General features: G+C 45.4%; 1 long non-coding RNA gene across 2 annotated transcripts in view; it reads right to left on the bottom strand.

Annotated features, from left to right (window-relative positions):
* Positions 1-14,170, bottom strand: part of LOC308199778 — a 55,575-nt gene extending 41,405 nt beyond the window's left edge. For both annotated transcript variants that reach the window (XR_013954940.1, XR_013954941.1), the window contains exon 1: positions 8,673-14,170. This is a non-coding gene — a long non-coding RNA (uncharacterized lncRNA). The remainder of the gene's footprint in view (positions 1-8,672) is intronic.
* Between the last annotated feature and the right edge of the window lie 2,116 nt (positions 14,171-16,286).

Below are 16,286 nucleotides of genomic sequence, written 5' to 3'. Positions count from 1 at the left end.
CGCCAAAGCTTTAAGTCTGGTTTAAGCTAAGCCAGTTTTTCTCCATCTCCACTGACAGACAGTTGGTAGGACTTAGCACATGAGGAGGGTTCCCTTTTTGTTGCATACTCAGCCATTAGCCGTGACTCACTGGCAGTTGGGTAACTTCCATTCTCACTAACCTGAAAATAAAAAGAATCAAGGCCCATTCTAACACTGGCCCTCCATACGTGATAAATCTGTCTACTATACCTCTAAGAAGAATATGACTGTCTTAAATATAATTCCACAAGTTTCTGATGCACATCAATGTGAGTTAAACAAAGAAAAATAAAAAGTTTTCTAGATTACTACTGTTTCAAAAAGCCAGTCATGATGCGAAGGATGGAAACATGATGGCTCATGTCTGTTGATTTTTTATAACTTATATTTAATTCTATCTGGAAAACCAAATACAAAAATTTCAATGACCTGCCAGCAAATTAAAAATGCTAACACATTTTACACACATTAAAATTATATTTCAAGGCATTTAATAACATCCCACCAACCTCATAAGCAGTAACAGACGTAGCCCTCATTCGCTGCCCTGGATGACCGAGGAGCAGGCTTGTTCCCACTGAGACTAAAAGGGGGCTAAAACTTTCCTTTCTCTGACAATAAGGTCACCAAGAAACACAGATATTTGGTACATAAACCTGCAATTGGTTGGATAATGTCAAATCTGTGTGTTTAGCATCTTGTAAAACACCAGTGCACTCAAGTAGGGTCAGAGAAGCATCTGCCTCCTACTCCTACCTTTACAAGAAGAACCTCTCTAACACTGTTACTAATAAAAAGCTATAAATAAATATCTTTCTCAGTCATAAATATTTTTTCCAGCAAGCTTTTTAACTGTTTTCTCCCATATTCAGTTATAATTCACTCTGCTAAATTTGAAGGACAGTTTTGCAGAACTGATGTAAACATGGTTAAATCTAGATCCCACAACAGTATAATAAATATTTATCAATATTGCATTACCCTTTATGCACTTCCCAAGATTAAAAAAAGAATAGCTAAATGAAACAAATTTGTTATAGTGGCAACAGCAACACAATTATGGTTAGTGGCCTGTCCCTGCTAGCATCCAAACTTCAGCTCACAATAATATAAAACTCTTGACAGGCCATTCATGTCTCAAACTTAAAGAGAAAAGAGAAATGGTTTTAAAGATTGAAAGTTTATGGAACTACCAAATAACAGATGAACTTGTGGAAAAGAAAACCAAACGTACAGTGAGAAATTTTTTTTTAAAAAAAAAAAAAGTACACTTTTTTAAGGAATGGAAAGAAATGAAGAGCCTGAGGGGATGTTCTCCTCCAAGTCAAGAGTCCAAGCTGAGCTCAGGAGAGACAAAGTCCATCCCGCGGACATGAAATGCATGATTACTGCTGGGTGGCAAGCAGTGCCTGATGCTAGCAATGGACATTTCGGGGGGATCCACTGCCTTCCTTGCAGGGAACTGTCCCCTAGTAGAGAAGCTCTCACTCCCTGATTTGTTACGAGGCTTTTCACCAGAAACAAAATGAGTAAAAGACACTGTTTGGTGTTATTCGTGCCACTGCTTTTAGTGCTCTGGCCTGACTGGGCGTGCTCCATGGAGTGGGGAAGGAGGAAGAAGGGGAGAGAAAGAGGAGAAGAGAGGTTTTCTTCGGCAAGTGGTTGAAAGCAACCAAGCAAGGTCCTCCTCCAACCTGCCAGGATGAGTTTCTGTCTCTTCATTGTCTAAAGAGCTGAGGAAGAAGACAACACAGCAGACGCCTGGCTGCGACGACCTTCCCAAGGAGCTGCAAACCCCGCCCCAGCCTCTCCACCAGCCTGGACTGGGCTGGCCCCAGGGACTCTGGGATGTTCTTAGGGATTATCTCTGAAATGAGGTCATTCACTCAAGGAAGAAGCACTCGCTCATCTTCTCACAAAGGATTGCATCTCTGAGTGCTACAATGGGGTCTTTGGTTACTAAAACTTAATTTTTTTGAAAAACACATTCCATATCTCCATGTGCTAGCAGCCAATGAATTACTAACATAAATAATTAAAACTAATATATGGTTGTAAAAATAAATGAATAAGTATCCTTGATTTTTATGGTGTTTGATTACTCACTAATTTGCAAAATATGGTAATCTGCAGTATGCATCCCAGTCATTAGTGAAATCATACTGTACTTTAGTCAACAGGCTGATGAACTGACATGTTGCACCAGCAGTCAGTGCCCCTCCTAGAAAAGAAGAAACAAATTAGAGGGCCTGATTCCTGTTTTTATAAAAGCCAGTTTGCACTCAGGCAATGAAGGGTAACCACTGCTGCAGAGGCCTTTAGTATAGTATGGTGATACAAGTGACCATCAAAGAAAATAATAGTCTGACCAAAGACACTCTGGTTTTTGGGTTTTTTTGCACATATTTTATCTTCTGGTATCTCTGATTAAAACTGGTGAAAATATTTAGGTGTCACCCAGAGGATAAATATAACACAGTATGGATCAACAGCATAAGTTCCAACACCCATTTTGAGAAACATATGTTCTCCTGCACAGATATATGGGTGTTATCATTGGCACTGCTATAAATAAATGTTAAATCCTCTTCAGTCAAAATATGAAGTACTCCAAGGTTTCACTTTCATCAGATAACAATAACACCTCTGGAAAAACATTGTCTAAATAATAGCATATTTATTATTTGACAAAAACTATCTTACAAAATATTTTGTTTTAATTCCTGGATGATTTACATAATAGATTACAACAGCTGCTATAACAATCCCACAGTTGGATTCTTTTTCTTTTTTTTTTTTCTGAGAAGTCTTTGAATCTTCTAACACTATAAATGTTTTTCCAGGTCTTATTTTTTTTTAATTAGCATGTCATGAGAAAGTAGCTGCACTTATTTTCCTAGAACCACACTGGCTATTGATCTCAGCTCAGCAAAACTGGAAGAACTCATAGGTCATTTCAAAGTCACCTGTTGAACTAAGGTTCAAAGAAGAAATATTCTGTCTTCACCAGCCCAGAACCTGTGCAGCCTGGAGGGCAGTGAAAAGGTTTTCCAGGGCATGGACATACGCAGTGCACAGCCAGAGCATGGCTCCTGTCCTATCTCCATAGCTGTATTTCAGCATTTTAATCAGAGCCCTGAAATAAATGGTTCTATCCTGAGTTGCTTCTCAGGCAAAACTCCTCCTGAAGCAGCATTGGGCCCTTTGTTTAATTTCTATACACGAGCAAATTTTTTTGGGGGATGAGCAAACAATTAGTGTATTAAAATATTTCATGGGACATTCTGAAAGTTGCTGTGAAAAATTATTGTCAGTGCGGAGCTGAGATGCTGCTTTATAGAATTATCTCATAAAATAGTATCATGTGTAATTGCCTTCATGTTGTCAATGTCTCTTTGCAAATCTCTAGAGATTTACAGCACCACACATTGGAGCAAGACTATCTAATATTTATAAAGTTTCATTATTTTCATCTACTTGGAAAAAAAACTATAGACTTACATGAAATCCAACATGATGTGTCAGAAATAGTAGTGTCCACTTGCGGGATTTATAGCAGTACACAAAATGCAGGCAGACACAATATCACAGTAATTGCAAGCTACCAAACAGCTGCATGGCATTTACTCAAAATACTTTATGCATTTAGCACACTTATTGAGCAGAACTTGAAATAGGCTCATTGTTTATTTGGGCATGTCAGAGGGGAAATTTTGTTTCTTTACTAGACCTACAGAATATAAACAGATCTGAATTATAAAACCCTTTCATCATCCTTCTACAGGTAAAAATAATATTTTAACTAATGACAGTTATGGCTGGGGAAAAGTTAAAAGACAGCAGAACTTTCCCTACAGTTTAAGTCCTGCTTGGAGGAGGACAGTCAAATGGCTCTTGCATAGATTTCATATCAGAAGTGTGTTGTTTACAGCCTTTTGAAATGTTTTGGATTTCATATTAATATTTCCTAATTTATGACCATTAAAAACTATGAGAAGGCAGCTTTCAGACTGTTACTGTCAGCCTGCATGCAAACTCTGCACTAATAGTAAAACAACTTCCTTGTAATCAGTGTGGCCTTAAAGTATGTGTCCGAGCTTCGTAAAGAACATAGTGCTGATGTCAATGGGAATTTTGCCAGATTAAGAAAAGAAGAATTTGGCCCTTTCTCTGTGACTTCTGACAACACTGCATAATTTCGTGTCATTAGGATTTTTAATTAAATGTGTTGCTGTTCAGTACACAATAGAACTTGAAAGCAGAAAGCATCTAAATATGAAACAAAGTTTGTAAAGGAGTCTGGAAGGACTTTGCGACTGAGGGGAGAAAATTAAAAATTCCACTGATAGTGAGCCTTGCTAGATAAGCAAGTTCATATATTTCTTAAAGGGGTGGGGTGTTTCGAATAGCTGGCCTTTTTGCTACAGTCAATAAATATCATGAGAAGGAGAAATATGATATTAAGCAGGATCTGATCCTAAATTTATGGCTCCAGTGGGAGCAGACTAAAAACCATTTATAGCATACCCCAACAGAAACACTCCATTTGCTATAGCAGTGCTTACTGCAACTGAATTCTCCTAGCAGAAAACAGCATTTTCACAGTCAAGTTCCAATATCAGCAGGGAATTAATTATTACGTTATATTTGTAGAACGGGGCGGGGGGGGGGGGGGGGGGGGGATTGCCCCTTCATTTCTGTTACTCCTTGGCAAACAAGATGACAGAGCTGGTAATCTGGTCAAATTTCAACTTGTAGCCATGTGTCTGAAAGAAAAGATTTACTGGAGAGGACCAGACCAGTTCTCTTAGGAAGCTGCTGCATTCATACAAAAGTACATCTTCATGTAAAACAACAGGAGTTTATGAAATACCCTAAAAGGAATCAAGACAAGGTGAATCTTGTGTGAAATTTCCACCAACTCTGCAATACCAATCTGACCTTACTATGGGTACTTACGTCCAAACACAAGTCTTTTTACCCGAGAGATGAATCAATAAATTTTAAGCCAGATCAAGAATATTACCTGCTAATAATGTGCAGGAAACCAAAGCAAAACTGGAAAGAGATGAAAAATGCTGTACCTGTACAGTTGTTTATACCGAGCCTGAAGCCTGTTCCAATTCATCAGGACTCTCCCATTGATTTCAGTGTGTTTTGGTTCAGTCCCTTATTCCAGATCTCCTGTGTCTCATCAGCTTAATGTAGTTACACCTCCTGGTAGCCTCTCTCCCCTGCTTCTTAGAGGAACATTTAACAATTTGCTATATGATAAAAAATATTTGGGGATGCATGAACCATTTTGTATATTGATCAAACATACAGACTAAGCAACTCCTACAAATACCACAGCAGAAAACTAATCAGCATAGAAAAACATTTTCCTTTTAGTTTTTAAAAATATCCCAAGCATCTTAAACAAACTAATCAGGTAATTCTAAGTGATCGTGTTAGGGATATTCACTTCAGTGAAAGTCCTACTGCAAGTGGTAATGGTAAATAAAAATAAATAACTGAATTTACTTGGATCAAAAAATCTGACTGATACTAAAATTGCCAAAAGCAAATAACCTGCTTCACTCACCTGCATGAAAGATAATGATTTTGATTCAAACAGAGACACTTGCATTAGCTATGTAATTGCGTTGTAAATCCACTTCTTAAACCAAACATGCCAGTAATAAAGAGTTGAAGGGGTCAACAGCTTCCAGTAAAACAAAAAGTCACAAGGCAAACTGGAATAATTAAACAGACATATTTATAAATATGAAAAAATATCTTAAGTGTTGTGACACGGCATTTACAAATTACTGATTTATCAATAACATGATATTTGCTGTGTTTCCTGGTTTATATTGCAGAGTTGATGGAAATGTGTTTCTATTTGGCACTTGCATTACCTACCAGGTGAATATTTTCCGAGTATTTTCTAGATGATATTTCTTTTAGATAATAAGCAAAAACTACACTTGCTCTGTTCAGATATTTTTTCTGATGTACAATACTTTAAAACCTAAAATTTCACTGTAACCACCCTCCATTACAATGTTTCATGCTGACTTCGGTGTAAATCTTCACAATTCAAGCATCAAAGAAAAGTGAAATTTTAAATGGAAAATAATATGTATTTGCAGAAAAAAAAAATGTTGTTTCAGAAATATTACGTCTAGTCCAAGTTTATTTCTAACATTCAAGCTTGTTGATCTCTCTTGGCCTGCAACCTGCTAAGGTATCTTATCAGGGTAGCTGTTCCTTTATTTATTTATGTATTTATTTCTGTGAATTTTTAGTAAAATCTACTAGAAATAAAATGGAGGAAGAAATATAAAGCAGGGTCTATGTGGGCTTTTTATCAGCTTCTGAGGTGACCATTTTACATTCTGACTGTAAAATATTCACCAAAAAAAAATGGGCCCGAGAAGGAATTTGGAAGCTTACAGCATTCAGTTTATATTTTTTGGATAGAAGCGAAGTGTCTGGCACATCATTCATTTGCTCCTGGAAGGTGCAGATTTGAGGACATGTTCAACCCTGCTCTAAGTTTAGAAAGTTTCAGTATAAAAAGGAACCCAAAGTCCCTGCCCTCTAGCCTCTCTTTTAGATAATGGAAGATTCTGAAAGCATTGCTCAACACAGACCAACTGAGGAGGAAAAAAAAGGGGGGTGGGGGGCAGGAAAATGACAGAAAAGCATATGCTTTTGCATTTCTTCTTCGTTTGTTCAGAATTATATCCATCTGGGTGAAACAGCTAGCTCCCCAGCAAATTAATGGTCTGATGATTCAGGGAAATGTCGAGCTAGGTTCTTAGTTGTAAAATGCATGTAAATGAAGAAAGGGGTGCAAGGAGGTGAATCTAGTTTGGTAGGATGCACATTTTTCATAGATTAAGTATTAATTTAGAAACAATAAGCTCCTAATAAGACGCCAGCGTTACGGCAGTTTTATTAAAACACATCTTCAAATAAAGGATCGGACTCTCTCGGACTCAGCTGCAGACCGCTGAGGAACCTGAGCAGATGCATCATTTATTAGCAGAGGCGACTCATTAGAGGGGGAGATTACTGTCGGCTTGAACTCGCTCCTGCTTCAGGGGGAAGTTTTGCCCAAGCAGCTCGGGATCGGCCCCTCCGCCGTGCCCCTTCCCCTTTCCGCCCCCGCTGCAGGGAGGGAATGGCTCTCACCTCTTCCAGCGGGGAAAAAAGGACTTTAGGCTGCACTTGGAAAACGCTCCGTTGTCTCTAAAACAGCAATCCCCTGGCAAGTCTGCATGAGCAGAGCAACAGTGTCCGCAGATGCTCAACAAATGATCGGTTAAAACCCGGAACGCGGTTTCCTTCTTTTCTTTTTTTTTCTTTTTCTTTTCTTTTTTTTTTTTTTTTTTTGGACAGCAACTTCTGGGGATCAAGCCCTCTCCAGAGTTTACCATGCCTTGTCATGTGAGTAACGTCCTGCCTAGCTTCACGCCACCAATCCCGCCAAGCTCCCTGCCCCGGCATCCCGGGGGCCCGCGGAGCCGAGCCCCGCTCCCGGACCCGCGCGGGCGGAGGAGCCGCGGAGCGCCCCCGCTTCCCCTCTCCCCGCGGCCGCGCAGCTCCGGCCCCGCCACCCCTGCGCTCCCGCGGCCCCTTGCGCGGTGCGGGGATGCCGGGTGTGGGGCTTCGGGGAACGGCCGTCTGGCCGCGTTCTCGGGGGCGAGCCCTGAACTTGGAGGTGCCCCCCCGCCCCCGAGCCCCTCTGGCGGCCTCTCGCCGCCGCCCCGGCTGCGGGGCAGCCCCCGGCCGGCTCCTTGCGGAGGGAGCCGGCCGCCGAGTCTCGGTTCGCCCGGAGAACTAGAGGGGCTAATGGATCCGGTCCTCTTTTGCGAGAGGTCTCCTGCTAAATTATGTCAGCCAAAGGTCAGCCGGACTCTGCGGTCCTCTTCATTTTCTTAATTAAAAAAAAAAAAAAAAGGAGGGGGAGGGTGATGGGGGAGGGCGGGGAAGAGAAACCATCAAGTTATTCAAATTCAACCTCATCTGAATAATCGCGAATTTGATCCAGTCAGAGCTGCAGACTGTACATTAAAAATAAATGTCCAGGAGGCATTCACTGTAGTTGATTTTTTTTTTTTTTTAATATAGAGGTTCTGAAAATACAACGTCTCTCCAACCCCTCCCCCCAAAGATGGAGTGAGTTTTCAGGTATTGCACAAACCTCGCGGAGTGGTATCAGTGTGCTTGCAACACTTACGTTGAATGCATGAACCCCCAATCATAATTGTATGTTCACAAAACACATATGGCAGCTGCATTCTCTGTATAGTTTGTTATGGTCTGGTGTGTAATGTAAATATAAAGATCAGACCCAAAACACAGGTTCATTCTCCCAACAACAATCAAAAAACATCAACAACAACAACAACAAAAGTTGCTTTGCGAACTTAAAAAGAATGACTTTCGTGCCATGCTACTGTCTGAGCCAGCAATGATTATTTGGTCTGTTTGCTCCCATTCAGAGTTAATACACGACAATAGTTTTACTCCGTGCTGCTTGACGTGAAACCACTGGGGTTGGGCAATTCTGTTCCAAACAAATACAGCTTCTACACCCATCCCTGCGACAGCGAGCCGAGAGCTGAGCGAGTTGTGCAACGGAGAAAAGCAACACTTACCACGGCGGGGATCTAGATCTCGGCAAATGCTGCCAGTAGGTCTGAGAAGTGAAAAACTGGAAGGGAAGCGCAAAAGGCAGAAAGTTGGAAAGGGGATTTGTGTGTGCGTGCGTGTGTGTGTGTGTGTGTGTTTAAGCCAGAGGGAAATGCGAGCACAGCGCTCCCTGCTCTCCCTGGTCGCCACCAAAACAAAGATCCAGGCGTTAAGGGAGCAAAGCTGTGCCAGATCTATGCACACAGCTCCTCAGGGCCAAACCTCAGCTTCTCACTCACTCCAGCTAGTGACAAGGGTTAATGCTCCAGAGGGATAGTCTAGCCGGCCCCTGCCACCATTGGCTAGGACAGAAAGCAGGTTTAAGGTAAATTCACTGGCGCTTTGGAAGTTACAACGGGATAAATTTAATTTGGATAATAATAATAATAATAATAATAATAATAATGGTAATAGAGCCCATCTTGGTCCAGTTGGCTAAAAAGTGCCAGGGCTGCCTCCTCCCCTGCCTCGGCACCAAACGCTCCCGTCCTGTCCCGACAGCATCCCTGTACCCGCCCGAGCCCCGGGGGTACCTGGGGAGCTCTGGAAATACAAAATCGGGACGAATTCGGGAAAAGGGACGGGGGCGTGGGGAGGGAGCGTCGCAGCCATGAGCACTGAGTGCAGAGGTTCAGCCTGGCACTTCGAGGAGATCAACAGTTTTCTGAGGAGTTAAAGGATGGAGAGGGTTCCCATGTGGCTCAGGTGTGCGCCACTGTCCCCCTGAACGCCCTCCGCGGCCCCTGCAGATACCGGGGAGCTTCCCTTTGGCCAAGGGGGAGAAAATGGAAGAAAGAAAAAAGCTTGGTTGTTGGTTGGAAGAAAAAAAAAAAAAAACCACAAATCGTGTCTCTATGCGTTCACACGCATCTGTGTAAAGGTTGGAGTAAGCGGTGCCCACAGCGCGAGCCCGAAGCAAGCTTCCACTTGGGGAACTGAGGTTAGGAAGCGCCCTCTTTGAAATGAGCAGGCGACATGATGGACATCGGCTTTCTTGTCGCCTCTTGTAGTTGGCTGGGGCGAGCGGCGAGCCTCGGCCGGCGGGCAGGGGGGCAGAGGCGCTCCAGGTGTTGCTCCGAGACGCTCGCCGGGCACCCACCGCCGGGCGCGCAGCTCCAGGCGGCGTTGGGCGAGGAGGAACGAGGGGGCGATGGAGAGGGTGGGCTGGGGCGGAGGGGGAGCAGGAGCGAGAGACAGCCGACAGGCAATTGTCGCCGGGCGATTGCCAGCCACCCGGCAGGGCCCCGCCGGGAACTTGCGAGGTGCCGGCTCGGGCTGCACGTCCGCGGCCGTGCCCAGGTGCGCCCGGGAGGGAGCTCCCGGCTCTGTCCTGCATGCTGCGCCCGGCTCTGGGGGGCAAAGCAAAACCCACCTCGTTAGCAAGACTGAGAAGCATATTTCTGATAACACGGGATGTAATTTCGCCACTTTACAAATGGCTTTACAATCACTTTGTGCCGCCGAACAATGAGTGCTGGGAATTATTACTATTTGTTTAAAAAATCCCGCAGCCTGCAAACGGAATAAACGCCAAGCCTGTGTGTTTGTTACTCGGATCTATCATGTAATGTCAATATATCAGCAATAAAATACGATGGGCCGGACGGGATAATGAGATGTTACCAAGAGGAGAGAGGCAGAAAGGAATCCATCACAATAACCTCTCTCCCTTCCCACGAGCCCCTACTTTTCTGGCAAACGCGCCACTTAGGGTTTCCCACGCAAGCCCACGGAAGGCAGCAGCTCGGCCCGCGGCCACCGGAGCGCAGAGCTGCCGGGAGGGCCGGTGGTCTCCTAAAGTGTCCCTCAAATTACGGGGGTCGCCCTTGCCCTGCGTGCCAGGGAGGGGAAAGACGGGGCGAGCACCTTCCTGGGCACCCCAGTGAGGGCAGGTGGAGGAGAAAGCAGGGCAGGAGCAGCTCCAGCCGGGCCGGGATGAGCAGCGCGGCGGCTCCGCTCCCTTGTGCGGGCGCGGTTACCTTCCGCGGGCAGGGGGGCGGTGGGGAGGGTCATAAATATTCAACAGCACGTGGAGCCCGGCCGCGGGGCCGCGCATGCGCCGCCGGGCTTGCCGCCGGGGTGCGCGCACACCCCGCCAGTGCGCGCACACGCACAGACCCCGCGCACGGCCGCGATTTCTAGGAACCGGCCCCGGCCCCGCAGCCCTGAAGCCGGCCTCTGCCCCCGGGACCCCTCCGAAAGGGGCAGCCTAAAACACGTGTCCGGGCACTTTGGGGAGGGGGTGTCTGGCTGATGTCCTTTTTTATATATATATAATTATTATTTTTTGTTCTTCAGCCTTCTGCTATGTTCTTCATGGGATTTGGGAAGGGAGAATGATAGGAAAACATCTGAAAGTTCTGACCCCGGCCAACAGCCAACTTTCCGATTTCGCTGAGGAAAGCCCTGCCCACGGGTGGCGAACAGGCAAGAGTGGACATGGGCTTGAGTGAGCACCGCTGCTCGTGTGCTCTGCCTGGCTCCAGCTACCCCAGACAGCTAATGCTGTGTTTGGGTCCCAAGATGTAAACACATGCACAATCACACATGCACACACAGAGCATTTTTTAATAGCAATTTCATAGAGAGGTAGTATGATCGTATATATCTAAAAGGTAATTAATTTGATTTATTATACTTGAAAAATCCTGTCTGCATTACGGGCGTCATCTGGAAACTTCATGCTATTTTATACTATCGTTCTAAAGCCGAAATAAATGTTACGAATTGATGACAGCTTCCAGCTGCATGATAAAAATAGCCCCTTCGCTTCACAGGATCGTGTTTCTTGTTATCGAAGATGAACCAAACCTGACCCATAGAGGTTAGCAGCGAAAAAAATATTTTGGTATAAAATCAAAACCTTGGCTATATTTAAGATACAATGAACCCTAAAACGCCGCCTGGTTGTGCTGAACCCACCTTAATACGCCCAGCAAGTGGAAGAAATCTACCCTGCGCCTAGCTCAAAATAAGAATCTCTATTATTAATCTCCCCGGATTGGTTTGGAGAATATGCCCATTTTGTTAGGAACGCGATCCATTACACGTAGACGTTCGCCTGAAATAATAGAGCCTTCCCTTAAAGCCTTCAAAACTACACCTCCGCGTAAACACACGAACCCGTGTCTTTCTAGAAACATCACCGTTTCCCTCGGTACAAATGCAGAGAGGTGGCCAGCGGTGCCTATTCCTTGGGGTATATTTGTAATCCAAACAGGACCGCGAACGGTGGTCCCGGGGAGCGGGTGTGCATCTGCAGCACTGCCCGCGTGTCCCGTGGGTCGTGCCAACAGCAGACTGTGCATCGCTCGTGAGTTGTGCCCACAGTAAACCGTGCATCACCCGTGGGTCGTGCCCGCACCGTGCGCCTGGCTGCGGGCTGCGCCGTGCCGCGGAGCTGGATGCTGCGGGGCCGCGCTGCGGGCTGCCCTCTGTCTCCCGCTCCTCGGGCCGGGCCTCCCGGTGCCGCCCGGCCTCTCGCCGGCAGCAACCCCCCTCTCAGGGGAGAATGGCCCCGTTTGGACGAAATCGCAAGGGTTTCCCACAGAAACGCCGCGCTCGGGGCGCCACGCCGCGGGGACCGCTGGCTGATATGGAGGTGCTCAGCGCGCACGTGTGCGCGGGTGCAGAGCCGCGGTGCGGGTGTGAGCGGGGTGCCCGTGTGTGCACACGCACATGGACGTTTTGTAACCGTGCCACGTAACACGTCCAATAAAACAGAGTGCCCCCGTCCGTGGGGAGAGCGCTCGCAAAATCATTTTTTCCGTCAGAGCTCTAGCGGTAAAACGCACACGGACTCCTCCAGTCAGCAGGTCACTCGAAATACTCTGCTTCGTACCAGCAGCATGATCCGGAGGGGGGTCTTTCGGCCCCCTCCTGCCTGCAGAAAGTGGGCTCTGCGCCGGGGCTGCAGCCGAGCGGGGCGCGCTCCGGGCTCCCTGCGCTCCAGGCGGCCCTGGGCCGCGGCCGTACTCGCGTTTGCACCTCTTGCTCCCGAAGGAGCAAGAGCCCTGGACGTGGGGAAACTTACAAAGTCGAGGCCGTTTAGCAGTGCTGCCAGGAGAGCAGTAAATAAAAAGTCTCAGCGTTTCGTGCGGCAGTCCAGGGGCTGCCACTTACTTACAGCTTTAAAAATAATAATAAATAAAGGGAGATAAGCAGTGGAGTCCAGCGCGGAGCGTGCGTCCCCATTTCACACAGGGTCTGCTTTAAAGAAGCTAACATTGTCTCATCAATGCCGAGCTCGCCTTTTAAAAAATTCAAGCGATCATTCACAAGCCATTAAAGCGACCTGAAAGGCGACTCTTTCGGGGGGGAAATGGAAGCATCCGATCCTTGTTTTATATTTAACTTTCGGCGGGCGAACGGCACAAGCACGGCCAGGGGCTGCCGTGCGCGCCCCTCGGGCACCTCACCCGAGCGGGGACGAGGCAAACACACCCAACGCACCGCAAAAACGCACCTCCTGCTCCCTCCCGGGAGCCCTGCTGCACTGCCCTGCCTCGCTCCGGGAGCTTCCCTCGGCGCCGGGAGCCTCCACACGTCGGGCCTCGGTGGAGAGGCTGCGCGGAGCGGGGCCGGCTGCCGGCACGGCCTGCCGCGGGGACAGCCCTCTTGCCTCCAAAGCCACCGGGCCACGGAGGAGGAGAGCACCCCGACATCATCTCAAGAGCCAGGCTTTAAAGGCAGAAAGGAAATAACGAAGCCCGTCGAGGCTGGAGAGCTGGGGGTCGTGTTTCTCCCCGCAAGCCTTCGCGAGGAAATCCGCACAGGGCGAGCTGCTGGAGGAAAGTTGGCTCTGGCGAGCAAAACAGCGCAGAAACAGCCACCAGTCGCCTCGCAACCTTTCTGCCTGCAAAATACCCCTCTCTCTGCCGGGGATTTCAAAGCACTGCTCCCCTCTCCAGAGTCAAGAGCACAGCACAAGCATGGCGTGGACTCGAATTCTGCATCAGCAACTGCAGCCTCAGCGATCCTCGCTAATTCAGAACATATATGGGACGGCGATCAACCAGCATTGCCCCCTCCGACCGTCCCCCCCACATATAAAACAACACCAGCAGCAGCAACAACAGTAAAAGGCTCCTTCATGCTGTAGGACGCTCAAGCAAACCTCAGACCAAAAGTTTAAAAGAATGCTCATTACCCAAGTGCTCAGATACACACAAGTACAGATCTGTGCTAAGCGACCACTAGGGACCCTACACAAGTTCAAAGAAACTTGCAATACGCATCTTTAAAATACATCGCCCACACCACGTCTCTCCTGGTTTATTTTACAGTGGGATGGCTATCACTATCTCTAAGATTTTTTTTTTTATTTTCTAGCAAAACTCAGGTTATTTTTCAAAAACTCCTGCCTGGTCTCGCAGGCGGGACATTTTACCCGAGAGCTTTGCAGAGAGCAACGTTTTCGGCGAGTTAGACAATTTTTCCTGCCTTTTTTTACCCACTGGCTTACATTTCCTCAAGCACCAGCACTTTCTGCCTAGGTCCCACCGGTCTCGAACTTTTCCTATCTCGCCAAACCCTGCAAGGTGGCGCTCTTTTCATTGAAAACTGATATTGGGCTTATAATAATAACATTTTGCAGAAAGTAAAGTTAAACCGAAGCCTTCCCCCGGGTGCTGCAGAGAGCAGACGGCGATGCCGAGGGGACAGCAGAGGGGCTCGTCCCAGCAGCACAAACGTTTTTTGTTTTTTTTTTTGGGGGGGGGGCGGCAGAGGGGGGCTTTGGGGCGGCGAAAAATCGCCAAGGGACGGCCGAAAATTTTCCGGACAAAGAAAAATACTTGTATGGTTTTGCCGTAAGACAGCCGGGCTACGCTCTGGCTGGTTTACAGACAGAGCTAGGAAGCGGCTGCATGAATATGAACACAGCCCCGCTTCCTCCGCCGCCCCCTCCCCCCCACTAGCGGTTAATATGCCTATTGACTCACTGTACACATAATATTTCTTTAAAGAAGCTGTTAAAGTGTCATCTTGGTCTACTGGAAGGTCAGTTCGTGCAATTCACTCTATGACATATCACAAGCACTCACAGCTTTAGCCAACCTCATGATTTGTGTTGTCTGTTGATATGTTGTCTGCTTAATGGGGCGATCATGCAAGCTACAACCAGGAACAAAGCCCAACAGTTCCAACAACCGTAGCTAAGTTAGTGGAAGCAGTACAGCTTGCAAATCTATCAAACTAAACTGCAAGAAAGACAATCTGATTTAGAGAAAAGGCGTTCTGCTACAGTCATTAAGCACAAGTAATTTAGATTTTTTATATTGTCTTCTCATTTACAAATTTACTGTATCAACGCCAGCCAATGGAACGAATTTCTTAAGTAAATGAGAAATAAATAAAAGAGATAGAAAGATAATCAAATTACATAAAATAATTCTTATCCCCTAGATTTATTTTTTAGAAAGCTATTAACACTGGCAAAATTATAGTAATAATAACATAACATAAGAAGTAATTGATTTAAATTAACATCACGTTTTAAGGAATATCAGCAAAAAGAAAGAAAGAAAAAAGACTAAAAAGAAAAGGAAAAGAAAAAAATATACCCAACAACAACAACAACAACGGCCTTCATGAAACAGTGCTGTACTTCTTGGAGTAAAGGGCCCAAGGAAAGTCATGAATCCACTGCCTGAGAATTAGTTATGGTCATAAGTGCTTTAAATTAAAATAGCAACCAAAATCTCCTCTGTTTTAAATCTCCTAATATATGTTAGCCGAATTAATTTAATTTAGAGACCCGATCTATGCAGATTCATGGGCAGTGCTGGGGTGGAGTGAAGCACTTCTCGTGTAACAATTCCCCACATTAATATTTATGTAGCATATGCAATCTATTTCTGTTATTTTTATGGTTGTTATTCTATGTCTGCAAAGGTCATTTAAATTATACTGCGGCCGAAAATTTGTTTCATAAATTTTGATATAAATACTAATTACACACTATAGTAATACCAGCAGGGATCCTTTCATTTATCACATTTATATCACCTTCGCTGCTTTAGTGATAACATAATGGAAAGCAGTGAAAAACTGGGACAGTTTTATTCTAATATCCTAAAGCTAGTTGGAGTTGCAGCAGGTTGACTGAGCGAATAAGAATTCCTACCACAAATCATGGGATTTAAGAATCTTTAATAAGGTATGAAATGTTACCAAACAGTTCTGTAAACTAAATTTTACATACCAATTCTTCTAGCCATAAATATTGAATATCTTGTAACATGTATAACCGGACCTTTACATGCGGATAAATATGGAAATTAGGATTTATATACATTATGTTCTTGTATTTGCCAAAAGCAATGGACAGATATAGTTTATATCTTTTTTTTTTTTTAATATCACTTTACATAAACAAATGTAACAGTTTGACACGCAGATCCAGGCTTTCACTATACGAATTTCTTGACAGGACGTGTAACAACATTTTACTGCACTACTTAGACTGGACTTTGGGACGAAATGTTGCACTTTATACAAAAAAGCACATTAATACCAATAATATTCTGTTAGATCGACGTTTAGACTGTAATAATACAAAGTAATTCACATTTTGGTAC

The sequence above is a fragment of the Anser brachyrhynchus genome (assembly GCF_964034855.1).
Source record: "Anser brachyrhynchus genome assembly, chromosome: 9".
NCBI classification, from domain to species: Eukaryota; Metazoa; Chordata; class Aves; order Anseriformes; family Anatidae; genus Anser; species Anser brachyrhynchus.
The sequence above is the reverse complement of the archived record's forward strand: the minus strand, read 5'-3'. Positions and strand labels throughout refer to the sequence as shown.